Source organism: Girardinichthys multiradiatus, chromosome 20 (assembly GCF_021462225.1).
Source record: "Girardinichthys multiradiatus isolate DD_20200921_A chromosome 20, DD_fGirMul_XY1, whole genome shotgun sequence".
NCBI lineage: Eukaryota > Metazoa > Chordata > Actinopteri > Cyprinodontiformes > Goodeidae > Girardinichthys > Girardinichthys multiradiatus.
The window spans coordinates 5450735-5470727 of record NC_061812.1 but is presented as its reverse complement, the minus strand read 5'-3'; positions in this window follow the sequence as shown (position 1 = coordinate 5470727).

Here is a 19993-nt window from a genome sequence, read left to right as displayed (position 1 = left end):
ACAACTGCTGCACCATGCAGCCTCTTATTGCAATGTCTTAATTTTGTCATTCTCAGGAAAGCGACATAGAGGAGGAAGTTGATTTTGTGTTTTACCTTTCACAGGGAGTTACCAAAAGCTACAGAGGACAAAAACACATGTTGAAGACAGACAGTGAGTAATTGCATGGTAAATTATTGCATACCCATCTGTTTTTAATGTGGTATAAATGACTTCAGTGTCCGTTTGTGTGAATGTGTGAGACGACCTGTTTCTGAGGAACTCAGTCAAGTGTGAAATGCAAATTGTCATTCTGTTAATGAAGACCTCACCACCCTGTAGTTCTTTCTCAGCTGGTGAATGTGTGTGCACGCCGCCTCCTGTGGATCCAAATGTGTTACTGCGACCTATTTGTCCCAGAGAACATACAGGACAAGAAACACACTCAGGTATGCAAACAGCAAAGTAAAAATAGGTATGTTGAGAAAGATCAAACATATCACAACTATTTTGATGCTTTTCTGAAAGCTTTAACTCCAAGGAAAATCCTGTCCTCCTTCTCTCTCTTTACATCAGGTCTACCAGTACAAGTAATGCTTTTTTTGTATTTGCCCTGTGCATTTTCTTCAAGTTTTATCCCAGTATGTTTTGTGGATTCTCTGGATACTATAAAGATAATGTCCAACTGACAACCAGCCTGCTGTGACACAAGTGATACAAATGCTGAGGGAAAATATGAACATTTCCGTCTATCAAGCTGCATAGTGCTGGCCCAGAAACAACAGCAGCAGGGATTCCAGTTCAACTCAAATCTGGTTGCACAACAGCTTAGGTCTCTCACTGTAAATTTACAGTCATAGTAAAAAAGTAAGTACACCCACTTTAATTTTCTTGGGTTTCATGTATCGACACATAGTGAAAACGATCCGGTCTTTACAAACTTCTTAAATCTAAAGTAAACAAAATAAGATTCCAGCATGACATGTAAAAATAAACTCAAACTTAAAAATGTTTGTGAAAAACTAAGTACACTTTATATCATAATAGTCATAGAACCGCTTTAAGCAGCCTTACTCTCAGCAGTCATTTTCTTTGTGGAGGAATTTTGGCTCAATCTTATTTATATTGTTTTGTTGGACCACTTGTTTGCTGAATATTGGACCATATGACACGTTGCTGGACGCCACTATACCTTTCCAGCGTCATCGGCCATTTTGTACCACAGGATAGTTTGTCCTACAAATCCCAGCGGCCACTGCGGCTGATAAGATGGGGCGTCCCAGTTCCGATGCCCCACTGAACCATATAAACGGACTATGAGACTGCCCACACTTTGCTTTTCACGTTGGAGACCGGACCAACATCTGAAGCATCTCATTCTGGAGAAGAGGTCCCATATGGATTTCATTTATTCACCTCGTTGGCCAACAGAAAAGAAAAATTCATGAAAGAGGTTTCTGGAATAAGAAGGCCAGAAATTTGTTTTGTTCCAGTCGACTGCTGACGGTCACATCATATTTTTCCCTTTCCCCAAGGAGGCCAAAGGACGGAGATTGACCGCTTTCTTGGAGTTTAACTGTGGACGCGCAGAAACTCTTCACCCCCCTTTTCTCTCTCACTCGCTGCCCCAGAAGGAAGACTTCAACAAGTAAAATCTACCCTTTTATTTTCATTTCTTTATTAGGAATAGCTTGGGCAGGGTAGAGTAGGGTTTTAGTGCGATGTAGAATCGCCACTTATAGTCTAATGTGTTCTGAATTGTATGTGCATGCAATGTCTTATTGAAACTTAATTACTGTTGATTTCTGAGGCCGCCGAGTCTCGCAAGATTGTGCTTTTTACCATGTGAACACCTGAGAGCAGGTGCGCCGTGAAACTGGACTGCTATAATAACCTTATGGTGAAAATCAACCATTTTCTTTGTCTTCCACTTCATGTTTTATGAGTTGTCACCAAATGTTTTACAACCCTTTGTGTTCTCGAACATCCCCAGCGGCGGGGGATGTTTTATGGCTCACCGTAACTAAGCTACATTTCTGGCGGGCCGCTTCCCAAAACTCCGTTCAACACCATATTCCTTTGTCATATTATCACCTTTGCCATAACTGCTGGTTTGATTCCATACACACCCACTGCTGTTTTGTTTTATTTGTTTATTGAGATATTTTACCCTTTTTGTGTAGAACTTTGCATGTTTGATTAGGTGAAGATTATTGAATCGGAATAGCGAGGGGGATCAGGCTGTTGATTTAATAAATATTCACATAGATAAAGAGAAGTCGTTAGTGTTTATTTTGTGCAAGAGTGATTCGTCAGTCAAAATAAGGTTAAAGTTCCCCACGTTTCGGCAGAAACAGTTGATTAAACAGTGACATCTCTGGTAATAGTTATCAATTATTACTGAGTATTTAATGGTTGTAATTATCAAAAGGCCTTGAGCCTCAATTACAACACCAGAAAACATCTCTGGTTTTGATACATAAATGAGCATTTTTGGTTAAGAAATTAATTTTTTTAATTATGATTTGTAATTATAATTATTGATAAATATTAATTAATCAATAATCCTAATCCCAACAGTTTGAAGAAACCCAAAGGGTAATAACTGCCAAAAGTATAATCACTTTGGCCATTTTAAATGTGCTTAAACAAACAAACAAACCATAGCATGATCAAACTGTGTGTTACAGGCTCTAATGTATAGTAAGGTGATGCAGGAGCGTTATTTTCCTACTGCATAGGGACTTCCTTCGTAGCCAAGTGGGTGACTTTTAAAACCCAAGCTGGTCAAAATGTAGGATAAAAATAGAAATGCAGTGCAGTCCTACACGGACAGTAACACTCGTTTCATCAACACGTTTTAAAGTTTTTGTTGTTTCAGTTGATCTTTGCATTACACATCACTATGTAAATAAGTTTTCTGTGCAGCCGTCAGGTTGTGTTTGAGGACTGTGTTGGCTCTGGTTAGAATTCAATTCAATTCAGTTTATTTATATAGCTTTAATTCACAACACATGTCGTCTCAAGGCACTTCACAAAAGTCAGGTTCATACATTCCAATTAGTCCTAACCATTGAACAGTGCAGTCAGAGTTAGTTAGTTATTAAAATTGGATAAAAAGTTTTTCTGTCTAAGGAAACCCAGCAGATTTCATTCAGTCAGTGACTTGCAGCATTCCCTCCTCCCGGATGAGCATGTAGAGACAGTGGACAGTCACTGGCGTTGACTTTGCAGCAATCCCTCATACTGAGCATGCATGTAGCAACAGTGGAGAGGAAAAACTCCCTTTTAACAGGAAGAAACCTCCAGCAGAACCAGAACCAGGCTCAGTGTGAGCGGCCATCTGCCACGACCGACTGGGGGTTTGAGAGAACAGAGCAGAGACACAAAAAGAACAAAGAAGCACTGATCCAGGAGTACTTTCTATGGGAAGGAAAAGTAAATGTTAATGGATGTATCAGAATCAGAATCAGAATCAGAAAAGCTTTATTGCCAAGTACGTTTTTGGACATACAAGGAATTTGTTTTGGCGTAGTCGGTGCAATACAATACAAATTAAACAGTATAAACATATCTACAATATAATATAAATATATGTGCACAGTTTTAAGTGAGTGAGAGTAAGTATAGAGCAGTATAAGATGCAAGAGCAATACAACAGTGCAGGTGATCATTGTGCAAGTAAAGCAGGAGTCCAAGCTGAGCGTTAATGTAACGCTTCGAGTTACAGGTTACAGGTGTCCTGTCAGCATAAAAAAAGGGGGGGTGTCAGTGTGGTTGTGTGGTTTCCGGGCTTTGTTAACAAGGCTGGTGGCAGATGGGAAAAAACTGTTCTTGTGACGTGAGGTTTTGGTCCGGATGGACCGCAGCCTCCTGCCAGAGGGGAGAGTTTCAAAGAGTCTGTGACCAGGGTGGGAGGGATCAGCCAGAATCTTCCCTGCCCGCTTCAGGGTCCTGGAGGTGTACAGTTCCTGGAGCGACAGTAGACTGCAGCCAATCACCTTCTCAGCAGACCGAATGACACGCTGCAGCCTGCCCTTATCCTTGGCTGTAGCAGCGGCGTACCAGATGGTGATGGAGGAGGAGAGGATGGACTCAATGATGGCTGTGTAGAAGTGCACCATCATAGTCTTTGGCAGGTTGAATTTCTTCAGCTGCCGCAGGAAGAACATCCTCTGCTGGGCTTTCTTGATGAGGGAGCTGATGTTTGGCTCCCACTTGAGATCCTGGGAGATGATGGTTCCCAGGAAGCGGAAAGATTCCACAGTGTCAATTGTGGAGTCACAGAGGGTGATGGGGGCAGGTAGCTCCATGTAGCTCCTTTAGTCGTTTCATCTAGAAAGAAAGAACAGATAAACTGATCCAGTTTTCAAGGATAGAGTCTGAAAGAGAGCACATATAATTAGTTACAGTAAAAGCTCAGTCAATTGCTATATCTAGGAGAGAGAAAGGGTTAAAGAGGCCTCTCCCTGGTACCCCCCAGCTCTGTGTCCCCTGCCAATAGCTAATTGATTTGGCTCCATCCTGACTGCTCTACTTACTCAAGTGGTTAATTAACTTTACTTTTAATTCGCTTCCATGCAGTGCTCGGGTAAAGCATAGAGCTGACACCGGCTGAATATGCGCTCATTTGTTTTTTGTCATACATAGCAAACAGAGATGGTCTTTCAGCTTGTAAACTGGCCTGAGGGGTTAAGAGGCTGTCCACATATTTATGCATAGTAATTCCTTAATCATTTTGTTCCTTAGCTTAAACCAGTTGTTTTTGCTCTTTTTTGTGATTTTTTTCTTTGACTTGCCTTATTCTTTTAAATGTTGCTCAATTCTTCCTACAGCTTTTAAGATATTTTTAAATGTGCATTAATTATTTAAGACTACAGACTACATCTACATGAGGTTAATGAGGTTCTTGATTAACCGCAATTATTCTGCAATTACTTCACAGGTGCCGAGATGTCCAACTTTCAAAAGTCTTTCTCCGCTCTGTAACTCAGCTGGAACAAAAGCTCATTTTTACGCCCGCTGACAGTTTCAGGAGTCTAACAACGAGGAGTTGAGCAGAGAAAACAAGTCGGTGAAAAGATGTCATGACTGAAGGCTTAAAAGCTTTAGCAACCTAAACAAAAAAATCAGATGGAAAAATGATTATTTCACTTACAATGTAAAATATATTTTTACTTATTACCCGCTCTGTGTTTTAATATTTTTGTTATTCTAACCTAGATTCAAATTTATCAGGTCTGTCACTATTTCTGATCAGCTATCCGGTGGGTATGAGTGGATTTAAAGGGCAGAAATGCTCAGTCAGCTACCATAAATCTAACTTCAAGTGAAAAACATTTTTCTCCATTTAAATTCTCTGTTTCTGACAAGCAATCTTCCAAGTGAGAGCAAAATGGAGCATCACTGTTTTTATCCTAACTTTTAAAAGTAAAATGTAATCTCTTACATTGTTACAAAAACACACCAATCCTTTTAGGAAATATCATGGGCCCATTTTTCCTCACCCTGTTGTCCTTGTATGTTTACTGTTCTCCCTCTTCGGATCTTTCTGGATGAAAAAACAATCCAATAACCCCTCCTGACATGAGTGTTTATCAGCCATAAGAGCATTTTTTTTTTATGTTTTTCTCACTCTGTTGGTTTGAAGATAGAAAAGTCCTTTTCAATGCCACAGTGTGGGGTTCAACACTTTCTGGGAATCTTGTCAGCCTTTCTGTCCTTAGACTTTTTATCATCCATGTCCAACCACAGTGTGTTTCAGTGTCTCCATTCATGTTCAGCAGCTACAATCCTGGAACGAGGCAAAATGATTGGTCATAATCGCTATAGACAAACGTAGCGAAATTTCACAGCAGTAACTCTAAAAAAGTAAAATAAATAACACGATCTAAGACAAACATCAATTATGCATAAATTCTACATAACATGATTATTATCGATATAATAGTGTTATCTTTACTCATTTCAATTCTACTTCAGTCACAAGTAGTCAGATAAAATTAAAGTCAGTTTCAGCGTTTTATGAAAGCAAAATTTGAAACAAACATCAGATAATTTCAGCAGAGGTTTAAATGTAAATAAATGTATTTCTTCCTGTTCTGTTCTGGGCAAGAGATACTATGTTTTTTGTTTAAAAACACGGTATTCCTTGAGCTCAGTAACCGGCACATCCCTACCAGGAAAAAAGTAAATGCACCCCCTGACAACTCCTGTTGAATTAGATAACTGTGGATAACTGTGTTCATTTGATATAAGTAGCTTTAAACATGTTTCTTCTGACTGGAAGTAATATTAATGTTTTGGAGAGGCAGAGGAAGAGTCTCAACATGAATGTAACAGAGAATCTGTGGAGGATGCTAAAGATTAGGCATTCCAACCTCAAACATCTAGACCTCATCACAACAGATACATTTTCTGCTAGTGTTCATGTGAAAGTGCTTGCCTGTAAAATCAGGAAGAGACTGCAAGGAGAAAACCTTTGACTCCTGAAGAAAAACATGAAGGCCAGGCCTAAGAGAACCTGTCCAGAGAATCTCCAGACATGATGCCACAGGTCCGATCATATGATAAATATGACTTTCCTGCTCAAATTTAGCAAAATTTACATTTTCAGAAAAAGAAAAAGAAGCAATTCTTAACATCAACAGTGACCCACAATATGGTTTTTACCAATCTTTGATTTATTTACACAGAAATGTAAAAATTACACAGCTCAGAAACAAATAAAAATTCTCTGCAACAGAGGGAACAGTCTCAATAAGACATACAAAGTATCTTGGCTTTACAATGTATTTAAAAAACGACATGAATTAAACAAAGCAAGTGTATAACTTCTGATTGTCCTGTATGCATTTTCCCAAACATCTAAGGCTATTTTCTAATAGGAGTGTTAACAGAGTTTTCACACAGACTAACAGAGGGGCGTCTAACTGGAACAATGTAGACAGCACTGCCACCTGCTGGACAACTTTAATTCAGCTCTTCTGCGCTTAAAAACTATTTCAGATCTTTGTGTTTTTTTATCAGCCTCTGGTTGTCCATGTTAAAAGCGAATAAAACTCATTTATCTTTATCACAAACAAACAGGAACGAGCTATTTTCAAAGTTGATTTCTGTTTTGTTTTGTTGCTGTTTTGGGGTTTTTTGTTTTCATTATTTTTTTTTTCTTCTTGAACGAATCAAGCAACAATATGACAGTTTTCCTCACTGATGACAGTTTAGATTACTTAATATTAGCCTGGGTGTAGCATGTTTGTCGATTCTTTTTTGTTTGTTAACACCAAATGTTATTACTGCTAAAAAAGTTTTGTATTTTGTACCTATCTGTTCTTACAAAAACAACCTATTGTGAATATTTCTATTTTATTTTATTTCCATTTTTAGAGGCCAGTGTTGCATCTTAAACGTTTTCTAAATGGCATTTGAGAGTTAATCTACACTGGAACTGACAAAAATGACGTTAGATTTCTATTAGATTCTACTTAATTATTTAAGTGTGTGAAGGGAGTAGAAGTATGTATTTTATTATTTTTATGTGAGTAAAACGTTTATTTTAATGTGCAATAATATTCTCACGGCACCTTTTCCTACCGACCAGGAGAGGGCAGCATTGTTCACTTTCTGTGTCAGTACTCATTCATTTTTAGCCTAAAGCAGACGTGCATCCTTTGGGGAACAGTACCCCCTCCTCACCTGCTTCTAGACTTCCTGTCAACCGAAGATGGTGGCATTTCACCAGGAGGCAGGCTTAGTTCTTCCACACGTACCCTAACATTGATACAGTAGTGAAAATGTGACAATTGCAGGCTTCTCACAAATTGCAAAAATTTTAGAGTTTTATATTTTTGAAGTGATGGCAAATAATCTGTTTTTTTTATTCTAATAAATATGACGCTTAATCAATTTTCTACACAATAATATTCAGCTCATAACAGTTAGGGTTTTTTTGGAATGCTGAAAATAAAGCTTAGTTAGTTTAAAGAATAAGTGTGATTACGTTTATGTTCTACATAGGGCCTGAGAGATTTTCATAAATGTTTTTTCTCCCTGGAATCAAGCCTCCACACACCAGCAACGCACACAAATATCAAACACACACACACAAACACACACACACACACACATTTTAATGGACGGCCTCTTTAGAGGAATGTAAACATCTGGATCCCCTTTATTCGGGTAGTAACATGTATGTGTTTTAATGCATGCCTTTTCATGCAATCATGAATATGATGTAAACTGTGTCTTTGTTTTTTTTTACCCCCACTTGTTCTCCGGTAGTTTGTTATACCTGCAGATGTTTCTGATCTTCTCCCCATGGAACCTGGTTTAATGAGAGCCCCTTTAACATGTTTGCTTGTTTCTTTTTAATCCCTGATTTTAAACCAAACGTTTGATAGTTGCAGTACGTTCCATCGCCTTTTCAACAGTTGGATATTCACTTTGTTTTTGCCTCTTGTGATTAGCAATATGTCATCCTGTCTATTTTAAAAGTGGCACACAGCAACTTCTTTAAATTTCTGAGAAAATATGTACATAAACACCAGTTTTACACAAAAATTCAAAACTGATTTTAAATCATTACCAGCCAAGTTTATTGTAAGCACTGAGTTTTCACAGTCACAGCTTTATTTACACTGAGAGGTTATAAATGGCCCCAAAGCTTTTGATTTTGGTACCCTGAGTATGTTAAACATGTATACATAAACAGCTGTTAGCCTGAAAATGGGAGGTATTGCATCAACTGAATAGATGCTAAGGCCTTTGTTCCTCCTCGTCTCTCGACTAGGACATTTTTCGTGTCCAATAAAAACCCATTAACTTAAGAGCACAAAAGACCAGAGATCTCCAGTCCATCACGTTTATTTGGCATTTGTCCCTCATAAAATGGCGTGACAAATAAATTGTGCTCCTCGCAATGTAGCATCTCTTTTGACATCATTTTAGATATGGTGCGAAGACAAATTTGTCATTTTGTAGTTTTGAGGGATTTTGTTATCTAGTGATTAAACAAACCTTTTTCTCTATAAACCTTTTATGGGGGAATAATCCTTGTGAAATGACAATAATTCTGAGACATAAACGTTAATATATCAGCCGGTACTGAAGTCACAAAGTGGTAAAGGTTATACTTGTTTAGCAGAAAAAATCAGCATTCGTCTTGAAACCGTCCAAGCTTTTCTTTGACTGAGGTGACCTGTGGGATATTTTCTCCCAGAAAGGATTTCACAGTCTTTCCCTTCTGAAAGGACCTAAAAAGAACTTACACTTAAAACCAATTTATCATCACTTTTTGTATATGTATGTATTCTTTCTATTCAATTGATATTTTAGACTAAGATTTAGAGAAATCTGTCCCTTCAGCATCTCAGAGCTTTTAACAACAGGTGGGGGAGGGGCAGCAATACTTTGCATGACAAACAACCTTAAAAAAACCATCTTTGGCATCTTAGTATTTCAACCCCAGAAATGGTGGCAGTAATTGAGGTTTAGACTCAGTTGGCACGACAATCAGCTATGGTAGCATCAGCTCCATATCATCCCATCAAGGTGTTGTATAGGAGCACCTTTCCCTCTCAGATTGTAACATCTTTCATTGCTGTAATTCACATCCAATTTTTCCTGTTTTCCTTTGCTTCTTGTGTGTTGTTGCCTGCGTTGTGTTGTAGAGAAACTTACCTGGATGTCCCTCCCTTCACTTTTAAGTGTTTGCAAACCGATTCCATAAACCCATCTGCAAATCTACCTCGCCTGAGGTGTCCGCCGTTCATTAAACATGACTAAAATGGCTGTAAAGCAAGAAATCGAACCTGGTTTGCTGGAAACCCCAGAAAAATAATGCTGAAAGACCACAACTCACAAAATCCCCACCTACATTAGAGTTGTTTTTGCACGTCCAGACATTTAGTATAAATGTTAATTATAAAGCGAATTAATTTCAATGCAGATTATTGTCTCTAGCATGGTAGGTTTCGGTAAAATACTGTTGCAGATTTCATACATGCAGCAGACCTCTATATGGAAAGATGAGATTTGAGTTATAAGTGACGTGGTGGGGATGTGCCCCAGCATAGCTTTACACCTAACAGCGCCCCTGACCCTGTCTTAGAGGAACGTCTTTGTGCTGTAATTGGATTCATACGACACATGGTTACCATCTGATAGGATCTTTTCAAAGCAACATGCACCGTAAATTATACTAAGGGTAGAAGCATTTATGTCCCAACACTGTGGTGAAAAACAGGGAGTTTTGAGATTACTGGAACCCGCTGCACAGCATAAAACCCAAATACCTCCTTACAAACATGCTTTAATTTGTTATTTTATAAAACAAAGTTAAATGTTGCTAGAAGACCATCTAGTGCTGTAGGTACACTTCAAATAAATGGTTTGCAGTCCAAACCATTTAAATAAAAGTACACATGTATTTGTTGTACTGTTTTCAAAACAAAAGCGGGATTGTAAGTATTTTTACTCATAAATTTCAGGTTTTTGTAATGATGTAAGCACACTGATAAACAGTAAATGGCCTGAACTTGTTTAGAGCTTTATTAAGTCCCCAGAGACCCCAAAGCTCTTTACACTACAATCAGTCATTCACCCATTCATACACACATTCACACACTGACTGTGGTGAGCTACAATGTAACCACAGCTGGTCTGGGGGCAGACTGACAGAAGTGAGGCTGCCATACAATCAGTGCCACTGAGCCCTCTGACCACCATCAGCAGGCAGGTCTGGTGAAGTGTCTTGCCCAACGACACAACAACTGAGACAAACAGAACGGGGGTTTGAACACCGGTTACAGGACGAACTCCTACCACCTGAGCCACAGCCGCTCACACTCAAGAACTATTGATAAGATTTATGATATGGTTCATTATGGCGCCGTATCTGTGCTAAAATTAAGACTATTGCGCACCCAGCGGTGGGTACTTCCTTGCTGCAGGAGGCTACATCCATTCCGAAGCCAGCTACTGATCTGATTAATGATAGGCTGGGTAACGGTTAGTATTCAAGGGAGGTATGACTCTGTGGCTGAAACTAGGAAGTAACTTTAGAAAGTGAAAACTCAGCAGGAGTCCAGGTGTCAGGATCTCGGCACAGAGCAATGGCATCAAGCAGGTAATCTGGAACAAGTTTAAGCAAAATGGCTATATTACGCTACCTTTTAACTTAAAAATCTAACAAAGCAGGAGCTTTTTCCCTGTACTCTTATAATCTGATCTTCATGAGAAGATCAACTGCAGGTGAGTAAATAGGTCCCCAGAACAGTAGGCAGCAGCAGAGGGAAGGAGGAAGAGACCAAAAATACCACACCAACCACCCAATGACTAACATTAACCATGAACATATTTATGTCTATAAGAAAAAAAGTTTAGTATACTTGTTGTTACATTTAAATATGTCTCTGTCCCCAACAGTTTTCGATCATGGGACATAAAATGCTTCAGAGGTTTTAAAGCTGATACATTTTCAAAGCTTCTTCTCCTACATTTCAGGCAAATTGAATATTAGATTAAGTCGTCATGGAGACATGGTTTTGTGTTATGCATGAGCGGTGTTTTTCTAATTATTTTTGACTTATTTTTTAACCACAGCTGGAGAATGTTTTGAGTTCATGCGAGAGAATTGTCTTTTTGCTTTTGTTCTTTCTTGCTGTTTATGTTTTACATCCAGAAAACAAATGTCTTGGTTCTGGTATGAAAAGCGTCAAGAGAAAAGTCAAACAAATCCTTGTCTGGCTTTAAAAAGTCTGCACATTTTCATTTCTGCTCAAAAAGAGAATAAAAATTGTTAAAGTATGATGTCTGAATAATAATATTAATTACCATACGTGAGGATTCAGCTGAAGATTTGGGTTTTCCAGGCCATCTTTGGAGCTATTTTTTAACTGTTTAGCCACTTAGTTTTGGTGTACCCCAGGGCTGTATCTTGGACCCATTAGTTATCTGTCCTCCTGCTGAGCTGTTTTTATGTTTGTTTGAATGTTGAATGACATCTAAATTGTCACTAAATGATTTATTTATTAGATCATTAGTTTTCATGTTGTGATATTTTTGGCACTTGATACAAACACGTCCCATGCTTTGGTTCAGACTTTATACAGCTCTTTCAGAAATGTACATAGACGGAGATAATAGTCCTTAGCCTAAAGAAAAACAAAAATATATTTATTTGGAAAAAAAATCAACATTGTCTTTGGCTCATTACATTCTTGACACTCATTTGACCATGCCCTTAAATTTGACTTGATAATTTCGTTACTAAAGCTGGTTAGTAAGCTTAATGCCTAAATTTTGTAACATGACTTTGATAAATCTTGTTTGACTAATGTTTTGTGTGCTCAAGTTGATACCTTTGATTTAATTTATTAAATTAAGAAATTAAAGGAATAACCACAGCTAAGTTCAGGACATAACCTTACTAGAGAAATGTCTACCAATAAGGCAAGATGCGTTTATTCATATAGTAACAATTATACACCTGACAATCCATGTTTTACACAGAATCAAAGGAGAAACATTAAAATAGCTAAAATAGCTTTAAAAACCATTGGAAACACACCATCAACGTACCACATCTGCACAGGAGTTCAATCTCTAAATTCTAACTTTACAAAATAATTGTTAAAATGCAATTTTTTGTTGATGATGCTGTATTAAACACAGTTGTCAAAATAAGGTAACAAGCTGCTGATATGCTGTCTGCAGCTATGGTGCTGGTGTGTCTATGGCTTCAACATTCCTGTTTACATCCCAATTAAAAAACTGTATGTTTTTTCTCTCAGCAGACTGCAGGGGACCAGCAATGACCATGTGGACCAGTTAATGGAGAGAGGTTTGATGTGGTCTTCAACTCCACTGTCACACTTTTTAAATATGTTAGGGACATTTCTAATAATATTAAAATGAATCTGGCAAATTTCTTTTTATTTTTAGTTTTTTTGGCAAATTTCTGCTATATAAGACCTTTGCTTACCTCCCTGTCTGTAAAAGCTTTTATGCACACACTGATATTTTCTCACTGTCTTACAGCCTGGTCACAAAGCACAGCATGTTAGATGTTAAAACTACTGTCTCTTCAGAAAGGCCCACATAGCTTTGGATAGGACGTTTTTCGTTTCCATTGTTGCAGCATTGTTGGTTAATACAATATTTCAAACTTTGCAAGCCCTCAAAATGTAAGGATGTTTGTTTGTTTTGTTTTTAAGGTTTAAAACGGGCTTGCCCCTCTGCTATTCGGTGATTTTATTTTCACAGAAAAAACATCAACACTCTTGAAACCAGAACACAAACCAGAAGGGACTGCTATCCACCTGTTAGGACCAAACCTAGTCAGGTGGTTGTATCTGTTAGAGGCACACACTATGAGACAAACAAAATAACACTAGATGTGAGGGATTATTACCACTACCTATGAATCAACCTATGAAAAAACTTTTCAGTTTCAGTTTTATATTGAAATATTAGTCAATATTATCCTTGCACTGTATAATGTCTAAGTAATTTCCACCTTAGCAGTTTGCTGTGGTAGCATGAAATTCTGCAGCTGTCTGTGAACAATTTTGCAGAGGAATAAAATCTGCACACTGCAGAGCTCCTGCTGCTGAAATGAGCACATCAGGTTAGCTTCTTCCGACCTCAGAACAGCATGTAGCATCTTTGTTTGTCTCCGGCTCTGCTTGTGTAACCTATATGTGGAGAATTTTCCGTTATTTCCCACTGAGACAATGGAGTCGAACCTGCCTTGCTGACACTAGATGAATCTGGGTTGGGAGACTTAATGGGAGCTCTGATCCTGAGGCCTCTCAGAGTCAATATTTTTATTTTTCTCAGTATTTGTGTAGTGGTGTTCCTAAGTTGCAAATTTCTCCTTAATTCAGCTGCATCGTTGCTAACAAACACCAGGAAGAGAGCACATATCAAACAATTTTAAAGTCTCGACAATGGCTCCCTGTTGTTTTGTGGACTGATTAATCCCTTTGTTTGTTAATTAGGCTCCTAACAGTCAGTCTGTACAGAACCGTTTCTACCTTACGAACCCTCCAGAACCCTTTTGTCTTTAGGACACAGGTTATTAGTGATCCAGTCCTTGTGTTTGGAACAAACTATTACATAAAGACCTTGGGAGTGCTGAGTGTGGCCTTTTTTTAACGTAAACTGAAATCAAATCTTTTTAATTTGAGCATTTATCTTTAAATGATCAATTTCTTTATTCAGATTCCACCGTGGGTTACTTTCATCTGACTTTCATCTTTTTTATTTTCATCTTTCTTAATTTTTATGAACCTTTTGTAAATCTGTAAAGCACTTTGTATTGCTGCGATGAAATGTGTTTTCCAATACATCCTCTGTTTTTCTTCTTGATGATAAATTTTGGCTTCTTTAATAACTATGTATCAGCTACAAATGAATCAGTGTAAGTTTGAACCAAAATAAAAAAAATTTCTCATCTATACTTTGAAAATAAAGGAACTTTACCCAACCCAGAGTGACCGACTGACCTCGGTGCAGGTTTATCTCTCTCTACAACTGACACATAAATATTGTGATGCAGCTACTTTTAAACATTTATGTCACAGCAGTCTGGGGGCTCAGCCTAAAATGTTTTAGAACAACTGCTCTGCTGCCAGTACCTCTATTTTACATACTTTCCGATGTACTTTTTCTTTAACATAGAAAGTAATCCTGTCCCCGTACTTCTTTGTGTTTTTCTGTGTCTGTTTTGTCTTCTCAAACCCCCAGTGAGTCGCAGCAGATTTCAGCTCATACCAAGTCTTCATCTGCTGGGGGTTTCTTCCTGGTAAAAGGAGCAGATTCTTTCCACTGTCCCCACATGCTTGTTTAGGAGGAAGAATGGCTCAAAAGTCAATGACTCTCGCAATCAGCTGGGCTTCCTCAGATTTCTGGCAATATAAACTGAATTTTACTGACCTGTATTATAATCAGGTCTGAAATTAAATTAAATATCTCTGTATGTTGGATTACAATGTAATTTAGTTTAATTATTTTGTTTTCTGACAAGATTTATGTGGTATTAGTTGCCTTTATTCAAACTACAGCTACACCAAGTGTCTGTCCATCCATCCATCCATCCATCCAGCCAGCCATCCATCCATCCATCCATCCATCCATCCATCCATCCATCCATCCATCCAGCCAGCCAGCCCCATCGCCAGCCAGCCAGCCAGCCAGCCATCGCCAGCCAGCCAGCCATCCATCCATCCATCCATCCATCCAGCCAGCCAGCCAGCCATCCATCCAGCCAGCCAGCCAGCCAGCCATCCATCCATCCATCCATCCATCCATCCAGCCAGCCAGCCAGCCATCCATCCAGCCATCGCCAGCCAGCCAGCCAGCCATCCATCCATCCATCCATCCAGCCAGCCAGCCAGCCATCCATCCAGCCAGCCAGCCAGCCATCGCCAGCCAGCCAGCCATCCATCCATCCATCCATCCATCCAGCCAGCCAGCCAGCCATCCATCCAGCCATCGCCAGCCAGCCAGCCAGCCATCCATCCATCCATCCATCCAGCCAGCCAGCCAGCCATCCATCCAGCCAGCCAGCCAGCCAGCCAGCCATCCATCCATCCATCCATCCATCCATCCAGCCAGCCAGCCAGCCAGCCATCCATCCAGCCAGCCAGCCAGCCAGCCAGCCATCCATCCATCCATCCATCCATCCAGCCAGCCAGCCAGCCAGCCATCGCCAGCCAGCCAGCCAGCCAGCCATCGCCAGCCAGCCAGCCAGCCATCCATCCATCCATCCATCCAGCCAGCCAGCCAGCCATCCATCCAGCCAGCCAGCCAGCCAGCCATCCATCCATCCATCCATCCATCCATCCAGCCAGCCATCCATCCATCCATCCATCCATCCATCCATCCAGCCAGCCATCCATCCAGCCAGCCAGCCAGCCAGCCATCCATCCATCCATCCATCCATCCATCCATCCATCCAGCCAGCCAGCCAGCCAGCCATCCATCCAGCCAGCCAGCCAGCCAGCCAGCCATCCATCCAGCCATCCATCCATCCATCCATCCAGCCAGCCAGCCAGCCAGCCAGCCATCGCCAGCCAGCCAGCCAGCCATCCATCCATCCATCCATCCATCCAGCCAGCCAGCCAGCCAGCCATCCAGCCAGCCAGCCAGCCAGCCATCCATCCATCCATCCATCCATCCATCCAGCCAGCCAGCCAGCCAGCCAGCCATCCATCCAGCCAGCCAGCCAGCCAGCCAGCCAGCCATCCATCCATCCATCCATCCATCCAGCCAGCCAGCCATCCATCCATCCATCCATCCATCCAGCCAGCCATCCATCCATCCATCCAGCCAGCCAGCCAGCCAGCCATCCATCCATCCAGCCAGCCATCCATCCATCCATCCAGCCAGCCAGCCAGCCAGCCATCCATCCAGCCAGCCAGCCAGCCAGCCAGCCATCCATCCATCCATCCATCCATCCATCCATCCATCCAGCCAGCCATCCATCCATCCATCCAGCCAGCCAGCCAGCCAGCCAGCCATCGCCAGCCATCCATCCATCCATCCAGCCAGCCATCCATCCATCCATCCATCCATCCATCCATCCAGCCAGCCAGCCAGCCATCCATCCACCCATCCATCCAGCCAGCCAGCCAGCCAGCCATCCATCCATCCATCCATCCATCCATCCATCCATCCATCCATCCATCCAGCCAGCCAGCCCCATCGCCAGCCAGCCAGCCAGCATCTGAGACAAGCCATCTTATGCAGGAAGCTAATTCAGCAGCTCCCTTATAAAATGGACCCCAAAGTAACTGACCCCAAGGGGCAATACCACCTTTTTCAAATTAAACAAGATGTCTATATTTTTTGACTTATGACAGTCAAGCCAAAGATCACCACAGCAGATTAAAATACAAACTCAAACTAGAATACAGAAAAAGAAAATAAAAAACATTAAAACATCATAAATAATACAGCCAAATGCATAACATTTAATAAGGTCTGATGTCCTGTTTACATGGTTAACTGGTGTGTAAATGTGAGGAAGATCAGTAACATTTTAAATTAACCCATAAATGGACTGGGAGGCAGAAATGTTTATTTACATCAAGCTGAAAGACGATCTGCTGCTGTTTGTGATCACTGCAGAAAGAACCAGTAAATCAAGATCCCTGCAGTAGTCTGGTTAAAAATAGGTAAAAGTGGGAATCACCTTTTCCAAGTCCTTGGGAAGATGTGGTCTTCACCTTACCAGTAACTCTAAATTTGTTTATGAAGTTTCAAAGAGCTATTAAGAATAACTACAAAATTGCCAACTGCAGAGCAGCCAAAGGACAATGAGACAATGTTTTTCAATGCATTTGTGTAAACAAAAAATAAAACTAAACGAAGGCTTGTTTCATTTTCTGCTCGGAAGCAGCTGAATTTTCCTTTTAAACTGAGATTGTTTGACAAGGAAGCAGCTTTATTAGCTAACAGTGGGTTTTACTGTGGGTGAGAGATTGGCAAAAAAAGGCTTAAAGGTTTGACTTTAACATCCTGATCTCCTACTGCCATGTGTATTAAAAGAAGATCAATGGGGTCACAGTTTAAATTTTATACCCGATTTTATCTTTAGGAAGAGAAAAACAAGAAAGATTGATTATATTGTTCTCTGTTGGAATTTAGGCCCAAACTGGGTTTTAAATCAGCCTCACTGTTATCTGTAACTCTTTAGAGACCATTGTGTTGAACAGGGCATGTATCAGTCATTTTACTTTGGTCTTTTATGTTTCTACATCAAGGCAGAAAACAAAATGCTGACTCTCCAGAGAGATTCTGTTTCAAAAGTTCATGCAATAAAACGATAAAGTTCCCCTCATTCCAAGAGCAAGAAAACACTGCGATGAAGGTGTTCATTTGGAGTAAAGTTGGTTTTCTAAATCTTTTTATGTTGAATTGTATTAAAATGGTCTATCTATCTATCTATCTATCTATCTATCTATCTATCTATCTATCTATCTATCTATGTGGGTCGCATAGGTCACAGTTTTCTTTAGGAAAAAGAAACAGCAGGACATAAAAATTAAATCTCTCGCCTTAGTGTCTTCAAACATCTGTAACTGTTCGAGCAACATAAAGAAATATTCCCACTCCTTCTAGGTGGGTTTTGGAGGTGGGGTGGGGTGTGTGATAGAGGGTTATCTTTCAAAGGGGACCAGATTGAAACTTTTACGCCATATGGTTCTTGAAGAGCAGCCAATTTACTTTTGGTAGGCCATGTTTGGACATTTTAGTGTAATTTCACCCAAGATTGCAAGGTATCCTTTAAAGTCTTATAAAAAGAAGTTCAGTTTGAGTCTCAATGACCTACATTTACTTCCTAAAATCAGTGGCTAGGTAACACTGTGTTGCAGCAGCTACATATGGAGGCTTTTATCGTTGCTGCGTGCCTCTCATATCCACACAAAATTACCTTAGTGTTCAAACCTCTCTTAAAGCACCTGATATGAGGAATCAGAGGATTGGAACCAGATAGGCTGTAGAGTACTCTAAGGTACTCTTCTGACTCTATTAATATAAGAAAAAAATAAAGACAGAACATTTGACTTAAATTACATCAAATAAACTCCGACAGCATCTACAGTATCCTTGATCTATAGAAAACCCTTTGAATCCTGAAAACGGCTCCTTCTTTGAGCCTGCTTTTGGCTGCATGCATAAACCAAGGATATTTTTTAAATCTGATCATGGTTTTTTTTCTGGGAAGATGGTCAAAAGTTGAGGTATCAAACATACAATGTACAGATAACTTCTGTGTTGCCATGGTGTGCCACTAAACAGACTACAGCCCTCCCACACACGCACGCCCCGAGCATCTGTTGCACATTTACCCCGTGGTCCTGGCCACGTGGAGTGTCACGGAGTGACATTTTTGGACTCTGTTTGTGGCTTTGTGTTTGGTTACTTTTTGCTTAGATGTATCTATTTTGGTTTTTGTTTCATGTTTTCTTTATGGGTTCTTTGTTTGTTCTCAGGTTCTTATCGTTGTTCCTATGTTCCCTCTAGTTTCTCTGTTTACTTTAGTCATGATTATTCTAGTTTTCTTATTCTCCATTTGATTATTTATCTTTGTCTATAGGTTTGCTTGGTCTGTGTTTCTGTTTATTGTTTATTAGTTACTTTGACCATCCTCAGTCTTTGTATCTGTTTCACCTGTTCCTTCTGCTTCCCTGCCTCCTTGTCACACCTGTTCCCTGTTTTCTCTGATTACTTGCCCTTTGTTATTCCTCAGTATATTAGTTGGTTTTGTGTCATTGTTTGTTGCTGGCTCCTTGTGTTTGTCATACCCCGTTCTCAAACCACGTATTCGTGCTGAGTTTTTTCCATCTGCCTGCAGAACCTCTTGTACGTTTTTGGATCAGGACTTTGTTTGTATCTGCAGTGCCTTGTTTGGTTTCTTTTGAAAACCTCTGGAAATAAAGCTGAAAACCTTTTACAACATGCTGCTGCCCAGCTCTTGTCTGCACTTTGGTCCGCCCTCAAACCACATTATGACATGGAGCCCCTCAGCTTCTGTACTCTGCTCAATGCTAATAGATTTTAAACCACGGGGAAGAAGATAAGACTTCATTCTCTGCTGGTCTCTTCTACCTGAGTTAAAACATCAGAGGAGCCTGTTTATTGAACATAAAAAATGTTTTTGAAGATAATTATTGAAGCTATTTCATCTGCAGTATGTTGTGCCTAAATATTACCTTGTGCTCCTTTAACTGAAGGCCTTTTCCATGCTTTGTACTTTAGCCTATATTTCACACAGATGCAATCTTTATGCCATTGCACACTGTATTTTAGGTTGTGTTGAGTTTCCAGCTTTGTGTAAATGGGTAAAAATGGTCGGAACCTCTGTGGATTTACAAAAGACTTGTTTAAAGATACCCTTTTGAAATATTTCAGCCAAAAAGTACGACAAAACCGAAAAGCTGGATAAATAACTCTGAACAGAAGCAGTACAACATAAACAGAGATGAACTCAAGATTTACATAT